The sequence below is a fragment of the Drosophila biarmipes genome, chromosome 2R (genome assembly GCF_025231255.1).
Source record: "Drosophila biarmipes strain raj3 chromosome 2R, RU_DBia_V1.1, whole genome shotgun sequence".
Taxonomy (NCBI): domain Eukaryota; kingdom Metazoa; phylum Arthropoda; class Insecta; order Diptera; family Drosophilidae; genus Drosophila; species Drosophila biarmipes.
In genome coordinates, this window is record NC_066615.1 from 4,566,232 (window position 1) to 4,581,235 (window position 15,004).

The 15,004-nt window shown below is 40.3% G+C and overlaps 1 protein-coding gene and 1 long non-coding RNA gene across 6 annotated transcripts in view; both read left to right on the top strand.

The window, feature by feature from the left end:
• The window catches only part of LOC108029538 (low-density lipoprotein receptor-related protein 1), a 57,290-nt gene that overhangs the window by 8,641 nt on the left and 33,645 nt on the right, over nt 1-15,004 (top strand). The window lies entirely within an intron of this gene.
• On the top strand, nt 11,532-12,490 carry LOC108029540 (uncharacterized). Of its 5 annotated transcripts, none has more exons than XR_007764125.1 (3): nt 11,532-11,918; nt 11,981-12,101; nt 12,165-12,490. It is a non-coding gene; the product is annotated as an uncharacterized LOC108029540 (long non-coding RNA). The 5 variants fall into 5 exon arrangements; XR_007764124.1 differs by having other exon boundaries at nt 11,533-11,918; nt 11,970-12,113; XR_001768452.3 differs by having other exon boundaries at nt 11,533-11,918; nt 11,981-12,113; nt 12,199-12,490.

Here is a 15,004-nt window from a genome sequence, read left to right on the forward strand (position 1 = left end):
TTGTTTCCACCTCCCCCCGATTTTGCATCTTTTGTTTGGCCCGATCCATTTGGAGTAACTGCTTCCTTCCCCACCGCCCACTTTCCAGCCCCGGTTAATCACAGTGCACGGCTTCCATAGATACATGTTGCACTAGCCATCGATGATAACTGCTCCTCGTCGAAACATGTTTCACATGCTCGTTGATGCGTCGCAACTTTGTTCTCTAATTTATGGCTTTGTCCCATCAATTGAGGGAGATTGGTGGACGGGGAGGGCACCAGTGGATGTCAGGCGGGTGGGCAGATCCTTATCAGCGGAAAGCGCATCGTGGAACGGGGGAATCGAGCCCAGACAAGCGAGGCATGAAATATGAGCGCTCCTCGCATTAACTGCACCAATCCACCCCCAGAAGGTTTCGAATAATTAGTATCGGTTCTAAAACGTTGGGTCAATATATTTAGAACACCGGTATGTGGAATAACTGTTCTTTGAGTTTCTACCTCACTTTTATAATAATAAAATAAATGAAAGCGCTCCGCCAAACATGACATGTGTATAATTCACATATTTCTAATGAAACTGAAGAGAATTTAACGGCCAGTTCAATTCAGTTAACTTTCTGTTTTAGAAACCTTTTTCAACGTTAAAATAAACAGTTTTAATTAAATTTGATAGTGTGTGAGGGAACTAATTATTTAATTAGGAGAACGGCCTCATACAGTTAAGGTCGAGTAAAATATTTTAGGAAAGCTGAGCCTAAGCCAGCGTCACTAATTAAACCAATTATAATATTTTGCCTTATAAATCGGCCTAACTCCTACTCCGAATCATATCCTTTTCTCTGGGTTTTGCCATAGTTCATTTGGATAAGTTCAGGCGCGTTATGCGCGGCAGAAGGAGAAAAGTGGAATGTGTCAGGGGAGGGAGAGTGTTTCTCTTGCTCGCTGACAAAGTTTGTTAGTTTTAGCGGCAATTTTAATGTGCAAACTTTTGGCGGAGACTGTTTCCAGCACCGTTTTGTCAGCCACTGTGCGGATGGCGGGCTCCTGGGGGTGAGAGATCGCTTCGGGTTGAATGATTAGCAAAAGTTTTTCATTTTCTGTCTCCCTCACTTATAACTAGGAAATTAAGTATTTTGTGCAGTCCCAACTTGAACTAGATTAGAAAGGGGACGCAGGGATATAAATGGCCTGTGAAAGTAAAGTTGTTTTCAGCGGAAAGCTGTTTTGGTGGAAATAAGTTTAGCAATGATAATGAAAAGAAACTGGGACGAAAACCCGGCAGATGGAAATATCAATACTTAAATCCATAAAGAGGCTCGCTTTATAAAATGCCAGCAACCATTTTAATTTTTAAATTCCTGTTAATACCTGTTATAAACACCTTCAAATCAGAAATCAGTGACAGTATCTGGCATCAATCAAATTTTCTTGTTTGAACCTTAATTAATTACGACTGCCGCAGCCATAAAAACTGACTGGGCTCAACATTTTTGTTATTGAATTAATTGTTAAAAATAATAAAGCAATAAATACTTCAAAAAAACAGAAAGGATAAAACAATAAAGCATTGTAAAGTTGCAATTCATTTCCACAATATTCCCAGTGCCACTGCAGCTGATGATTTGTGTAATTTGCGCCCTGGCGAACAATTTTTCAATTTAATGAAAGCGGAGTGAAAGAGACGGATCATTTCCGCCGTCCCCATCCAATCCACCATATCGACATCCCGATGCTGACAGAATTTCAATTTATGCTCGGCATAAAACGTAAAAAACACACTTTAATAAATGTATACTGTAGGCATGAAATATATATCTGAGATACATTACACGACCCGCCCTTGGCTGCATAAACAAACAACATGGATGCGGCCCAGACATGCGGATTGATAGAGTGCTTAATTGACAAATGATTGACAACTATGGCGTTTCAGAGCCGCTGGAAAAAAGCATTTATAAATGATATGTAACCTTATGGTTTGGCGGGCCATCAGAAAGCCCATCAGATAGATATGTAGCAAATCAACAAAATGAAAAATTAAATAATTTAATATGTCCTATAGATGTTTTTCAATTCGCAATGAAATTTTTCAATTATTCCATTCAGTTATTCTCGGTTTGCCATATTTTTTCAGGTTCTATTCGTATGCTGACCTACCACAGATAGAACCTTTTCAGCTGCACATTTCTGGAGTGCTTCTTTTTGCTTGCAACCCAACCCTCTCTTCAAAGTCGCAAAAGTCACCACCAAACCCAAAAAAAGGGGCCAAACCACCCGAGCCAGTCCGCTTACTTTTCATCAATCTTTGTTAATCATTTTTCTGTACATATAAAAAAGCGGCAAAGGAATATCCACAATTTTCATTATACTTTTTTTAAAAAAAGAGGTGTGAGCTAAGAGAGAGATCTGCTGGCACCCGCATTTTTTCGTAATATGCTAGTTTCTTTTAGAGGCCCTGAATATTTTCCGCATTTTAATTCGGCAGTTCCTTATTAAAAAGAACTAACTATGATGCGAAAATTATAATAATAACTTAATATATTATATATAAAACCGAATAATTAAAAAGATTATAAAGGTTTCCACACACCCTTGCCTAAAAAGCATTTCAAGTATTTAATAAATAATAATAATAATGACAAGAAACACATTTAGAGGAATCGTAACCCGAGTTTAAAACTATCAAATTATTTCTTATCAGCAGAAGTTGCGACCTTTGACAGGTTTTGGTGTCACTCACTTCGCTTCAGTTTGACTTTAAGAATTGTTGATAGACAGCCTCATTTCCCACATCTTCTTCATCATATTTTATGCCCCCATTTCCTTCCACTTTGTACGGTTGCTCTAGTTTGGTTTCAGTTGGAATACTTTTCTCGTTTTCTGTTTTCTAGGAAATTAAAATGAAGCTTTGTTTCAATTTACTGGCTTTTGTTGTGTGTTTGAAGTGAAAAATTTTTAATTTCCTCGCAGCCACAAAAGAATTTGCAGCCAGCTAATCCTGGGCACAATAAAGGGACTGAAATAAGCAGAGGTTGGAGGGATGCTGCATCTGTTGGCGTGCTTGTATTTGTCGTTGTCCCCCTTCCTGCATTTTTTGTGTATCTTTTTCTATGCTCCGCGAGAGGAGCCTTTCACAAACAGACACACAAATGCTCACCTCAGACAAATACAGAGCCCCGGTGGAGGGGCCAAAGACTGGCTTTATACTCATTTACAGCAGGAGCTTTTAATCTTAATTTTATAGTAGTGCAAAGCTTCCCCTCTTGGTCCTGCAGGCAAACAAGCACAGGACCCTCCTGTCGAGAGTTGGCTCAGACCCACTCCTGCGCTGCCAACTGCCAACTGTCTATCTCTCCAGCACTTTTTAGTGGCACTTTAGAACTTGTTCGGGGTCCTGAACGTGTGTGCACGGCTCACATTCATTATGGCAGCGCTCGAACTAATTTAATCAGTTTAAATATGCATTTGGTATGCACAACATAGCGCCCACACCTCCCACCCTCCGAGGGCGCCCAATTAGAGAGACACTATTATATCAGTATTCGTATTTACAAAGCGCAAATTAAATGAAATATCTCGGGTTTTCCATCCAATTAGAACGCCAAAATATTGCATAATAATCATTCTATTAATGCAACAATTAAATTTAAGTGGACACGTTCAACATTCTTTCAACGAAGTATGGCCATAAATATTATATTTTAATAATTATCATAACAATATATTCATTTAAATTAATAAGTTTTGTTTATAATTGGGTAAAACATTGTCCCCAAATAAGTTGATCGTATTTTCTTTGGCGGCAGGGTAACTGGCTAAACGATTCTGAATCAGCGTAGGTTTAAGTTAGTTCTTTAAGTTATAGTACAAGGTGGTGCAGTGCAAGAACTCCCTTTTGGAGCAGGTAACTTTCGGTTATCAGCTAAGTTTTATGAATGTATAAAAACCTTTTGTGGCGAAAAGCAAACTCCCATGTTATTTTAAGGGACCACACGCTGATTCACACAAATGCCAATGTTTGTAGAATAAGCTTTTAGCTTGATTGTACAGAAAACAAAGGGTGATGATTGGAACGCAAGATACTGAAACTTTGAGCAGATTTAAAAGTGCAGTTGCGTAGTGCTATCTTCCGCAGTGAGTTACACTTTCTTTGCTTCAGATTTTTTTCTTCTGGGTATGTAAAATTCCCCTGCAACGCGTTAGCACTCTCTAACTTCCAGCTTTATGCTTCTGACGTCCTCCTATTTTGTCCCCTACTTCGCCCGACAAATTGGCTTCAAATCTTTTGACATGCTACGTCAAGTTTGTCATATGTCCTGCGTGCACTTTGGGATGACAAGGATGTGACCAGGCTCCCCGGGCGGAATTCCGGATTCTAAAGAAGGCGATGCCGGGCCAGGAGAATATTGTTTTAAAGTGTGTCAGTCAGCATTTCCCTCCCAGTTCTCTGACTGTTCTGCTCCAACTGCTCCAACTTCCCCCTTTGCGCCCTTATCAGCCGTGTGTTTTCGCAAAGTGAAAATGCTCGGAATTTTAATGAAGGAGGTGGCTGGGCAGTCGGCAGAGATTTGTCTGGTATCCTGCCCAGCCTCTCCAGCGGCTTACGACTGCGCCGCGCGGCTGCTTTGCATATTTTTCCATTAAAAACGATTTAAATACCTTTTGCCATGTTTTCTTCGCTATTCTTTTTATAGCAGCCGCTTTCGACACTTGGGCGAGAAAGTTCTTGCCCCTTCTAAGCTGGCAAAAAGATTGAATTTTATAATAAATTTCACCAGGCTTAGGTGGGCGATTTCAGGGGGTGGTCACTGTACCGGCAGACTATCAAGCGGCTGTCCTTCACTAGCGATTTATTGGTGGCACGGGCTCCGTATCGGGTAAGCCAATGTGTCTTCTTCCAGGAATCCCGATGCGGGTTTGTTACCCCGTGCCGAAGTGCAATTGAATCGGAATTGCTCTGTCAAAAGGTTACACAAAAATTAAATCCTTTTATGATAGCTTCCTCATTGTTTTATAATTACGTAGGAAAATCGAAGATATTATTTGCTCCCATTACTTATATTTAAATTGTATTATAGATGTAGTTCACACTTTCTAACCGATTAATTTCCTTTACTTCCAGGTAATGCACTCAAATCCAGAAATCCTATTAAACCACCCACGTTTATTCGCTCAAATGGCTCCCCAGCCGCAGACGGAGGTCGTCATGGATTAAATTGACCAAAAACCGTCCGCCTAATTGTGAGCTAAATCGGGGCGCATTAAGTTTATTAAGTACTACACATTGTTGTCATCATTACCAATTGTTATTGCGATTGCGAACTACTCCTGGCTTCTTTATTGTTATTATTATCATTTCTTTTAGTATGCTCGTGATTGCCTCAATAAAAAGGCAGGAAAAAATAACCGCAAGATTGCGTTTCATTTGCCACATATTACGTATATGCTCGTAGACATCGCGGTGCCATCAACTTCAGCGAAAGCAAATCAAATCAGCCTAAGTGCACTGAATTAAATTCAATTGAATACAAACTAAACTTGCCTTACATATTTCATCAGCCAGAATATTATTTTGCATTTATCGGCTTAAATCGGTTCATTGGCATTATTGTGTTTTGTTTCGCCGTTTTATCTGAATAAGGCTTTAACGAGCAGTCCAACTTTATTTGCATTAAAATATTCATACAATGGATTGAATTATTACGTTTGAGCTGATAAATAAAATCATCGCTTAATTCTGGTTGGATTTGTTTAATAGAAACATTCTTGAGGCGGCAGGCAGCAGTTTAAACTTGGTTGAAAAGTCAAAATATTCTTGAAAATACGTAATAAAAGCTTGACTAACAAAATACCCTTTTAAATAAATAAGCAAGTAATTGAATTCCGAACTGATAAATATAAGCTGATGTGTGTGGTCAAATAAAATGAATGAAAATATTTCAGCCGGAAAGAAAATGACCGCAAGGAATTTATATCTTAGTTTCTTGAACTGCGTGCTTTGAATTGTTTACGTTAATGCTATTGTGCAAATGGTTTAATCTCTCGACACGTTGTTTATTTTTCAACGCTCTTATTGCTCAATAAGTTTGTTTAAGTTGTTCGCCACTTTTGATTTGGCGATTGGCCTCAATTTTCTTGTTTTAGTTGGGCATTTATGAAACTTTAAAAGTTGAAGTTCTCCACGGTCTGGGCAAAATCCGTCCGCCCCCTGACACTTGGCGAACTTTATATTTATATCCAGGAGCTTGAAAGTTGGCTTCTGCTCGAAGGCTTTGAGTACTTCATTAGGGCGCTTTGTTACTCATTATGTGCGCACATTACTCAAACCAACGAGCAACTTTTCACCCGCACGCACAACCGCCCCACCCTGTACAAACACCCCGGCCCAAACATACACGTGCATATTTAATGTTAATCCTTTTTCAAAAGATTTCCCACACAGTCGCCACTCCTTTACACTATGAAAAACCTTTATTCGAACCTCGACTGTCTCAAATACATTTTACTATTTACCACAATGAAGTGGTCAAATGAATTTTCAACATTTTTTGTGGCCTTTGTTAAAATAGTTTGATCAGTAAGAGAGGAGATATTTTCTGAGTAGAAGAATAATTACTATATCACTACCGATTTCAAAAAGTAAAAATTCCTAATGTTGTCTGATTTTTTCAATATTGAATTAATAATATTACAAGTCTTTAAAATTAAATCATTTATAAACGTTTTCGTGGTTAATAAGTGTTGATCTATTCGCGGTGGGATATAATTAGAAATATTTTTTAACTTGCGTCGAAAAGAAGCACCACTTAACGAACTCTTGGATCTGCTATTAGTTTAGGCTTTAGGAATAAATTATTTTCAAACAGCTAATATAAACAATGCAAAAGTTAAAAGTCCTAGATCTTCTTTGTTTATTTCCAAATTATTTTTTTATTGATATTTTTTCTTCTTAAATTCGGCTTATATTTGAAATATAAGTTCTTAGAATTTCGGTACTTAAAGCGTAGTTTTAGGATTTTCTATTGGAGTTACGCAATTCAAAGTAAGTTTATTTCAGTGCAGTTCCTTGGAGTTCCTTGCCATTCCTCGGCTGCTGCCCTTTCGGTTTCAATCAACGGCAGCCGCAGCAGCTGCCTGAATATTTTCATTATTAATGCTCGCCAGCAGTCATCACATCTCGCCCTCATTTATCCCCAGCCTGCCGTCTGTCCCGCCCTTGCCGCCCACCTGGCTCCCAACCAACCAACACCTCGCCCCCACCGCGTCTGCGGCGCAAATGCTGACTTGGCTTTTTGTCTAGAGTTGCAGCCGCATTGCGTTGGTCATGGGCAGACTTTGTCGCTCCGAGTGGGTTTCTGTTTCCTGCCTCTTCACGGCTCCTCCTTCGCCCCTTTCTCCGGCTTTCCCATTTCCCAGACATCGCTGGCGCTGAGTTGGCCCGTCTTTCTTACCTGTGCCAAGTTTTACGCCGTTCTGCCAAATCAATTGTTTGTAATGAACTTGCAACGGTGTGCTGCCTCTTGGCAACGGCAGCCACTGTGGGCTGGCTGGCAGAATCAAGTAGGCAAAATGAAGTGCATTTTCGTGTCTCACTAATGGCAAATGAATATCTGCGTCAAACATAAAAATATTTTCAATGAAATGACCGAATTTAAAAATGTTAAATGAATAATTAATAAAGCAGACATTGAGTAAGAGGAACGTGTAAATATCCTTGCCGTCTCTTCTTTTCACTCAATTAAATTTTGTAAATTATTCATTTGATATTAGTAAAACTAATGAACATTTTTCACGTTAATAAATTATATATAGTATAAATTAAATGTGAACGTTACATAATGGCCATAAGAGGGTAAACACGTAATTATAACACTGAAAGAAAAGAGAAAGGACATGCAGAAAGAGAAAAGCAGTACTATGTTGATAAAGAAAGTATAGGTTTTATAAGAATGCTTTGCTGATCTTCCCAAAAGTTTGGTTTTCATCGCATATTCAGGAACACGATTGGGCCCCTAAACGCGTCCTCTTAATGGTGAACTTCCCTCAATTTTATAAAAAATGTTAATTTATTTAGTTATGAAGTGCCAACAAATACAAGTTGTAATTACGGCAATCTATGTATATATGAATGTCAAATCCATGTTGGGAACATTACCATACAATTGTCAGAAAACATATTCAAACCTCCAGATGCTACGCCAAAGTATCTTGCCCAAAGCCTCTTAAGATGCTTCTTGTGTTCATCCAGCTCACAAGAACTCCATTACCGCAACAATTGAAATTAATTAGTGCTGTAATTTGATTAAGTACGAAAGCTCGTTCTTTCACTTGCGCCCCTCTTGGTCTCGTTTGTCGACTGTCTGCATAAATATATTAGGCAGCATAGGGCTTTAACAGTATTGCTGACAGTATTTGCATTTCGGCCCAGGAACTTTTTCTGCTTTTGTTTCTTCATTAAGTAATTGCCCCCTGTTTTCCCTAAAGACTTGTGCTCCTCGTAAAGAATCCGACACGTGTTAAGTACATATGTAAATGAAGCACCCCATGCTGATGCCAAAAGTGTCAAAACCTGGCCAGACAGAGAAGAAACCCAATATAATTTAATTGGTTTTTTGTGTTATTTTGAGACGGTATGTTTGGGAGTTGAGAGTTATTTGAAACAAATTGGAATATTTTTTACAGTACCCAGAGCAAAAGTGCCTTCTAACATCTAAGATTTCTTTGACTTAGAGAAAAGAAAACTCTACATGAGAGGAATATATTTCATTCAGGACCCTGTAAAGTGCCATCACGTCATTACGCGGTAGTTCCAGGCCCAGAACTTGGGAAGTCAGCCCCTTACAGGGTTCTCATTGTTTGTCGACTTGTTCGTCGCTCGGGGGCGTGAACTTTGCTTGGAATCTCATTGTCATCGTCTTGTTTGCCGTCTCGCATATTGAAAATCAAATTGGAGCGGGTGGCGGTGGCGGTGGCAGTCGGCAAAGATCTGTTAACAGCTTGAGCCACATTGACGCCTCGATGTGAAACATTTACGCAATCCTCGGCGTGGGGATTGGTTAGCACTGCCCCGCGAGGGATTTGTTTTCCCGGCGTGTCTAGGCTGATTATGAGTTTTCTTTGAGGAAATTGGCAATTGCAAATCAATTTAGGCACCAACTTTGCATAAATCAAATGTTTCAGCACCGTCAGCTGGTTGAAATGTCTTTTGCAAATTGGAAAAGCGAGCGGGCAGCGAGGATAGAATGTTAGTCTTTCAGTTTATTTGCCAAAAATGAAATAAGGAAGCAATTTTGCAAATTTACAGAGGACCAGCGGAAAAAGTTTTTCTCCTTTGCTCTTCCGCTCTTTGGGTCATAACAAAGGCTGGCAAATTTTGCGCAGACAGCAGAAAGCAAAGGCAAATACCAAGAAAATATTACCAAACTGTATACAAAATAAGTAAAGTGATGCGAAATACATTTAAATATGTGCTCGACTCCCTCGCATTTTCTGTCTGGCCCTTGCTAGCGGTCTTAGGTGTTCGGGGGGAAAAATCAAACCAATCCTGGCCAAAACCCATTTGCGCCTTGGCATCCACACTTGACTGATTTTACTTACCTCGGACTCGGAATCCCCGATAGCCCCTACATCTGCGTTGTCCCCTTCTACGACAACGTCGCTCTCAATCCTCGGTGAACGCAAAGCAGCTCAAAGTGATTGATGGTTGAATGCATAAATTATTGATGGCCAGCAGACAATGCTTCAAGTCTTCGGAAGATTGCCCAAGGCATCAGCTTCAGTGGGTGAGGGCATTACAAGTTGGTCCGAAGGAGAATGATGTGCCAAATTGTGGAACAGTATGGCGGCCTTCTGTTCTTTTGGGTTCTCGGAACTAGTGAATACGTAAAGGAATCTGAGAAGCGGTTTAATAACAATTTAGCAGGTTCGGTAGTAGTACCAAAGCTGTAGAAATAGGATAATTGTTTAAAAATTTATTTATATAGTATATTTATGATTACGTGTTCAAGGACTTTTAAAGTTCCACTACAAGTGTTATGAAGCAAAATCAACAAGGTTAATCATTCTCCATCTTTAATTCGACATTTGATTATTGTTTTCCCATTACCATAGGCACCGATGTTGCTATGACCGCCTGAGTCAAGAGTACCCCCCATTCACCGGTCTCTACCCATGATAGCCTATTCAAAGGCTATATTTACTGTGCATTTCCTGAAGTATAGATTGCGTCAAATGCTTTTTATAGATATTTACTCAATGGCTGAAGCAAAAGAGGAGTAAAAACAATTTAAGCGTAATTTGAAGCTTTAAGTAAACAGACAAAAGTGAAACGGAGAGCTAAGTGCGGGAACGGAAGTCTCGCAGGATTGGTCGTAATTGCGGGTGAGTGATGATGGCAAACTTTGACAGATTAATAGCCCCGTGGACACTGTTGCCATGGACGCCTGCCAAACAAGGCCTAAGCATTGGAAATGCATAAAATCCGCCATGAAAATACGCTCTTTAAGTCGGAAAAAATTAACTGGAAAACTGGCCGGAAGCGACGAGAGGCTCTTATTTTGCGGTTCGAAGGGTGTGTGCTTGGCAATTGCATTTCAATAGGTTCTCAAGAGGCGAGTCCATGAAACTGGGCCAACTTAAGGTTACTGAAAGCCTCTTTCCTTAGTTTCAAGTGCCTATACATTTTTTTTAACTCGTTGCAACAGTTTTTCCCATTTAATTTTAACCCTTCTGTTTGCTTTCCCCCTTTCTACCAAAGTGCTTTAAGCCTTTGAAGCCGAGCAGCTTAGAAGCTTTATAGCTTATGTTGAAAGCCTTGTGGTTCCTTACTTGATGCCCATATTTTGAAAAGGTAACAGCAACAACAATCCCTGGTTGTTTAAAGTTATACCAGCTGCCAATCAATGGCTACGGGATTGGGGAGGGAGTTAGTGTAGGGATTCTTTGGAAATGGAAATCGTTGGGCATAAGTTTCACACAAGCGTGATAAGAAGAGTTCACGTGGCAGAGATTGTCAGTATGGAAAGAGTACACAGAGCGACAGTTTCACGATAATTTGCATCTAAAATAAAAAGGGAACTGGTCAATGCTAAGTAATTGGTAGTTTAAATATTTTAAATAGTGGAAAGGTTTTGAAATCGAATTTAAAAAATGTTAATCGTTATGGGCATAGAAGGTAATAATCTTAAAAAAAAATAAAATGTATTTGGTACATTTTTAAATGGTCTCTTTGGTAACCTGTAAAAAGAAAAATGATAGCATAAAGTTAAAGCGTATGAAATTCGTTCCCTAAATAAATTGTCATTATATCAACTTATTCAATTTTGTAATAAAAACACAAAAAACTGGATTCTTGTTGCTAAATAAACCTACATACTAACAACATAATATGGAGCAGTCTTTGTTATATCTTTTCTCTGTGTGGAGTTTGCGGTGGGGGTGAGATGTTATTGACATGTGTCACATATGTCTCAATGCTTTGGCGGAGCGGAGGAGAGTTCTCGAGCCGGGACAGCAAAGTTGTTGAGCTGTCGGTAGGATGTGCTCCAAATTGCCACATAAATATTTATCGCACACATCCGGTAGAAAGTTATCATTTATTCATTTACCCCAGAGACCGAATTTCCGTTTACGTCGTATTTATACATATGTATGAAATTCAGAAAAATTTACGACTTGCCAAAAAAGTAATTGGGTTTCGCATGAACGACAGCCACACAAAAAGAGGAACCGGGGAAATATGGCTCCTAGAAATTTGATTAGGCGTATCAGGGAAAACAACGTAAAGAGTTCCCAAGCACGAGGAACGTGCTTTTCCACCACTCGGGTCTGGCTGAAATCAAAGTTCAGCCCGGGGCCAAAAGGTTGCTGTCCCAGAAACAAGGCCATAAATAGAAACGGAAAATCAGCCGAATCCAACCTTCCGCTGTGGTTGAAGTAAATATTTATACGAGTATTTTCGCAATCGGCTTAATCCAAATCGTCAAGGCTAATTTCAGTTCAGTCGGGCAGACCGAAATACACTAGAATGCATTCATTGAGTTCGAGAAGTTTCGCACTCAAAGGCGTATGTCTATCTCTACGAGGAAGATAAGCGAACAAAACGGCCTCCAATTAAAGGTTTCGTTCGGGGTAAGTCAAAAATATTAAAAATGCAATCTAACACGTAAGCCTCGGCCTTAGAAATCTTGTCACTCGGCCACTTTTCGTGTTACAGTTTCTCCTTCCCTGGCCTGCCAGCCCAACTGGCCAAGAATGCCCAATGGCCAAGAAGTCCGTCTGTCTAAACTAGTTTGCTGGGTTGATTGGCTGACTGGAGCTGCCGGTTAACGACTCTTAAAGCCTCCCAGAGATCGTTGGACACGGCCCACGCGAAGCAATGCTGGACTTCGGCCTAATGGCTTGACCCAAAAGATACGGATAAGAAAATCGAATCCAGTAAATATTAATGACAATGTCTACGAGAGCACGCATTTGGGAATTTAAATAAATTATTGCACATTTACAGCTCGGGAATCACATTCAAATGTGTGTTTGCCGGCAAAGTCGAGCTATCGATTTCGATTCTGGAATCCAGATTGATTTTCAATGCGATTAGTTTGCCTTATCGCGGGCTGTGTGAGGGCTTGGGTCAAGCTAAGTTGAGTTTCATATATCGACAATAAGAAGGAAATGATGAGACCTCATGGCGAGTTAATAAATAATTGAGGAGAAGCTCTTCAGATGAGGTCTCAGGTGTGAAGGCCTGAGATGATACGGCAGGTTCTGCACTTGGATTAAATCTCCCTTTCGTTCGTTAAGCATTTTCTTTAGGCTCTACTCTTTCAACTTTCTAGAAGGTTTCGAGTGGATTATTCTGCACTTTGTCGCAAGTTTTAATTTTTTCAACAAACAAGTAATGTTCTCTTATATAAACTTATATTAGGTTTTCAAGTCACCCATGGAATATGTCTGCCAATTGTTTAACCGATTGTGGCATAGGTCAGCCCGCTTGTTGGCTCATCTTAAAGGCCTTTGGTCTTGGCTTTCCCCTTCAAAAGTTCACACCGATCCAAGGAAAAAGTTCAGCTCGACATTACCCTTTACCTTAATGAACAAAACCGAAGCAAACAAAAAGCATTGAGACGAAAGCAAATCATGATTTGCGAAATCCCAGATTCCCCTCATCGGACTTCATTTCTTCATTGTTTCCCAAGCTTAATGTGGGAAACTTGGCTGCAATTACAAAACTGCAGCGAGCGCAGGAGCAGCTCCTGAAACCCGAACCCAGTAAGTTAAAGCCAGTCAAAGGCGCAAATAAAATCAGGAAAGCGGCGGAAAAAAAGAGTGGGAGCGGCGAGGTTCGAAGGAGCCTAACAAGTTGCAGCTGGCATCAAATTTCTGCATCTAGAATGACACAGAACGTTCCGAAAGTTCTGAAGCACGAAGGAGCTGCAGTGAGCTGCATCTCAGGCTCCCTTTTATGCGATTCCTCCACCGTTTCTGGCCCTGCCCCTTCGGCCTGGCCAACACATGTCCAGGGCCAAGAGTAGTTGGCAGGCAGCCTTACGACACAGACGAAATGATAAGCGGGCCAAGTGCTCGCGACGTTCGGGGAACTTGCAGATATATCTAAATTTAAACATTACATGCGTGTGCTTGAGTGTAGCCCCGTATACCCGGGCGTATATAAGGGCACGTATATATATTTATTTCATTTATCAGTCGTGATTTTCCTTTATTCTCGTCGTATTCTTTGTTTAGGTGGCCGTTCTGAACCTGTTCGGTTCAACTGCATCGGCAACGTGAGCAACGCACAGCGACAACACAACTCGGCAGCAACATCATGTTGAATCACAGGAGAAAAGTTATAGCAAGGAGGCGGGGAAGGTGGGCTTTGTGGGGAACTTAAGCTTATCAATACCGACGCCTTTATACACTTAACACTGGTCAGAAAACCCCAGCTTCATTTGTCAGTGTGGTATTTTTCAAATGATAATAACAAAGTCAGCTTGTCATCTGCACAAGTTTCAATGCCCTTCGTTTTTATCTCCTTAAAAAAGCATTATTTATTTAACAAGTCATAATTGCTCAAACTGGAAACACAATTCCACTCCCGAGTTTTGACTGGTGGAACGTATGGATAGCCAACCAACTGAATTCAGTTGCAAAACTCACAGAAATAGCAACAAATCAGCCAGAGCTGGAACTTAAATCCTGGTCCCCGGTATCGGTCATTTTTGTCTGAAGGACAAACCACAGTCCGACATCCAGCAATCCACGAATGAGAGCCGGGGACTCCCGGGGAATGCTGTGAGCTCTTCATGGATGGTTTTAATATGTTCTCGAGGGTGATTCAATTACGTGGACTGCTCCTGTCTCAGTTACGTGGCTGCTGATGGTGCAGCTCTTGGCTCTCCTGCTTCTGATGGCACTGGGCAAATATGATACACGGAACAGAATTTTGGAAGCGTTGTACATATAATACACTTTTGTTTAATATTAAACTATCAACACAAATTTAAACTGAGATCAAAAGTTATTTGCTTGAAAGTTAATTGGTTCAAAATTCCTGTTTTGATACATTGAATATGCATTTAACATAACTTTAACATTTTGTATACTTCTTCAAAACTTTTTTTTAAACTTCATATATTGAGATAGGAATTAAATTACAAAGTAAGCCTTTGTTAAGTATCGTCACACAACTGCCTTAAAAATTTGTGGTCAAGTAACTTTCAGCACTTTTTCAGATCGTATTTCAAAATATCTCTATAGCACTGATAATAATTTAAAAAAAAAAAATTTCTCTCTGTCCAGTTACGTGGGACAGGTGGAGTCGACTGTCTTTGTTGTTTTTAATGAGCAGCGACGGGGAGCTGCAAGAGGGAGCGAGAGCGAGCGGGGGAGGGAGTGAGCGAGAGGAAGCGAGTGGGGGAGGGTCAGAGTCAAGTGCAGTCGGAGGGGTTTTTGAGGGGGTCAACAACACTGTGGCTTACCAGACTAACCGCAAAATCCCTTTTGCTTGCCTCTGACAGATGTCC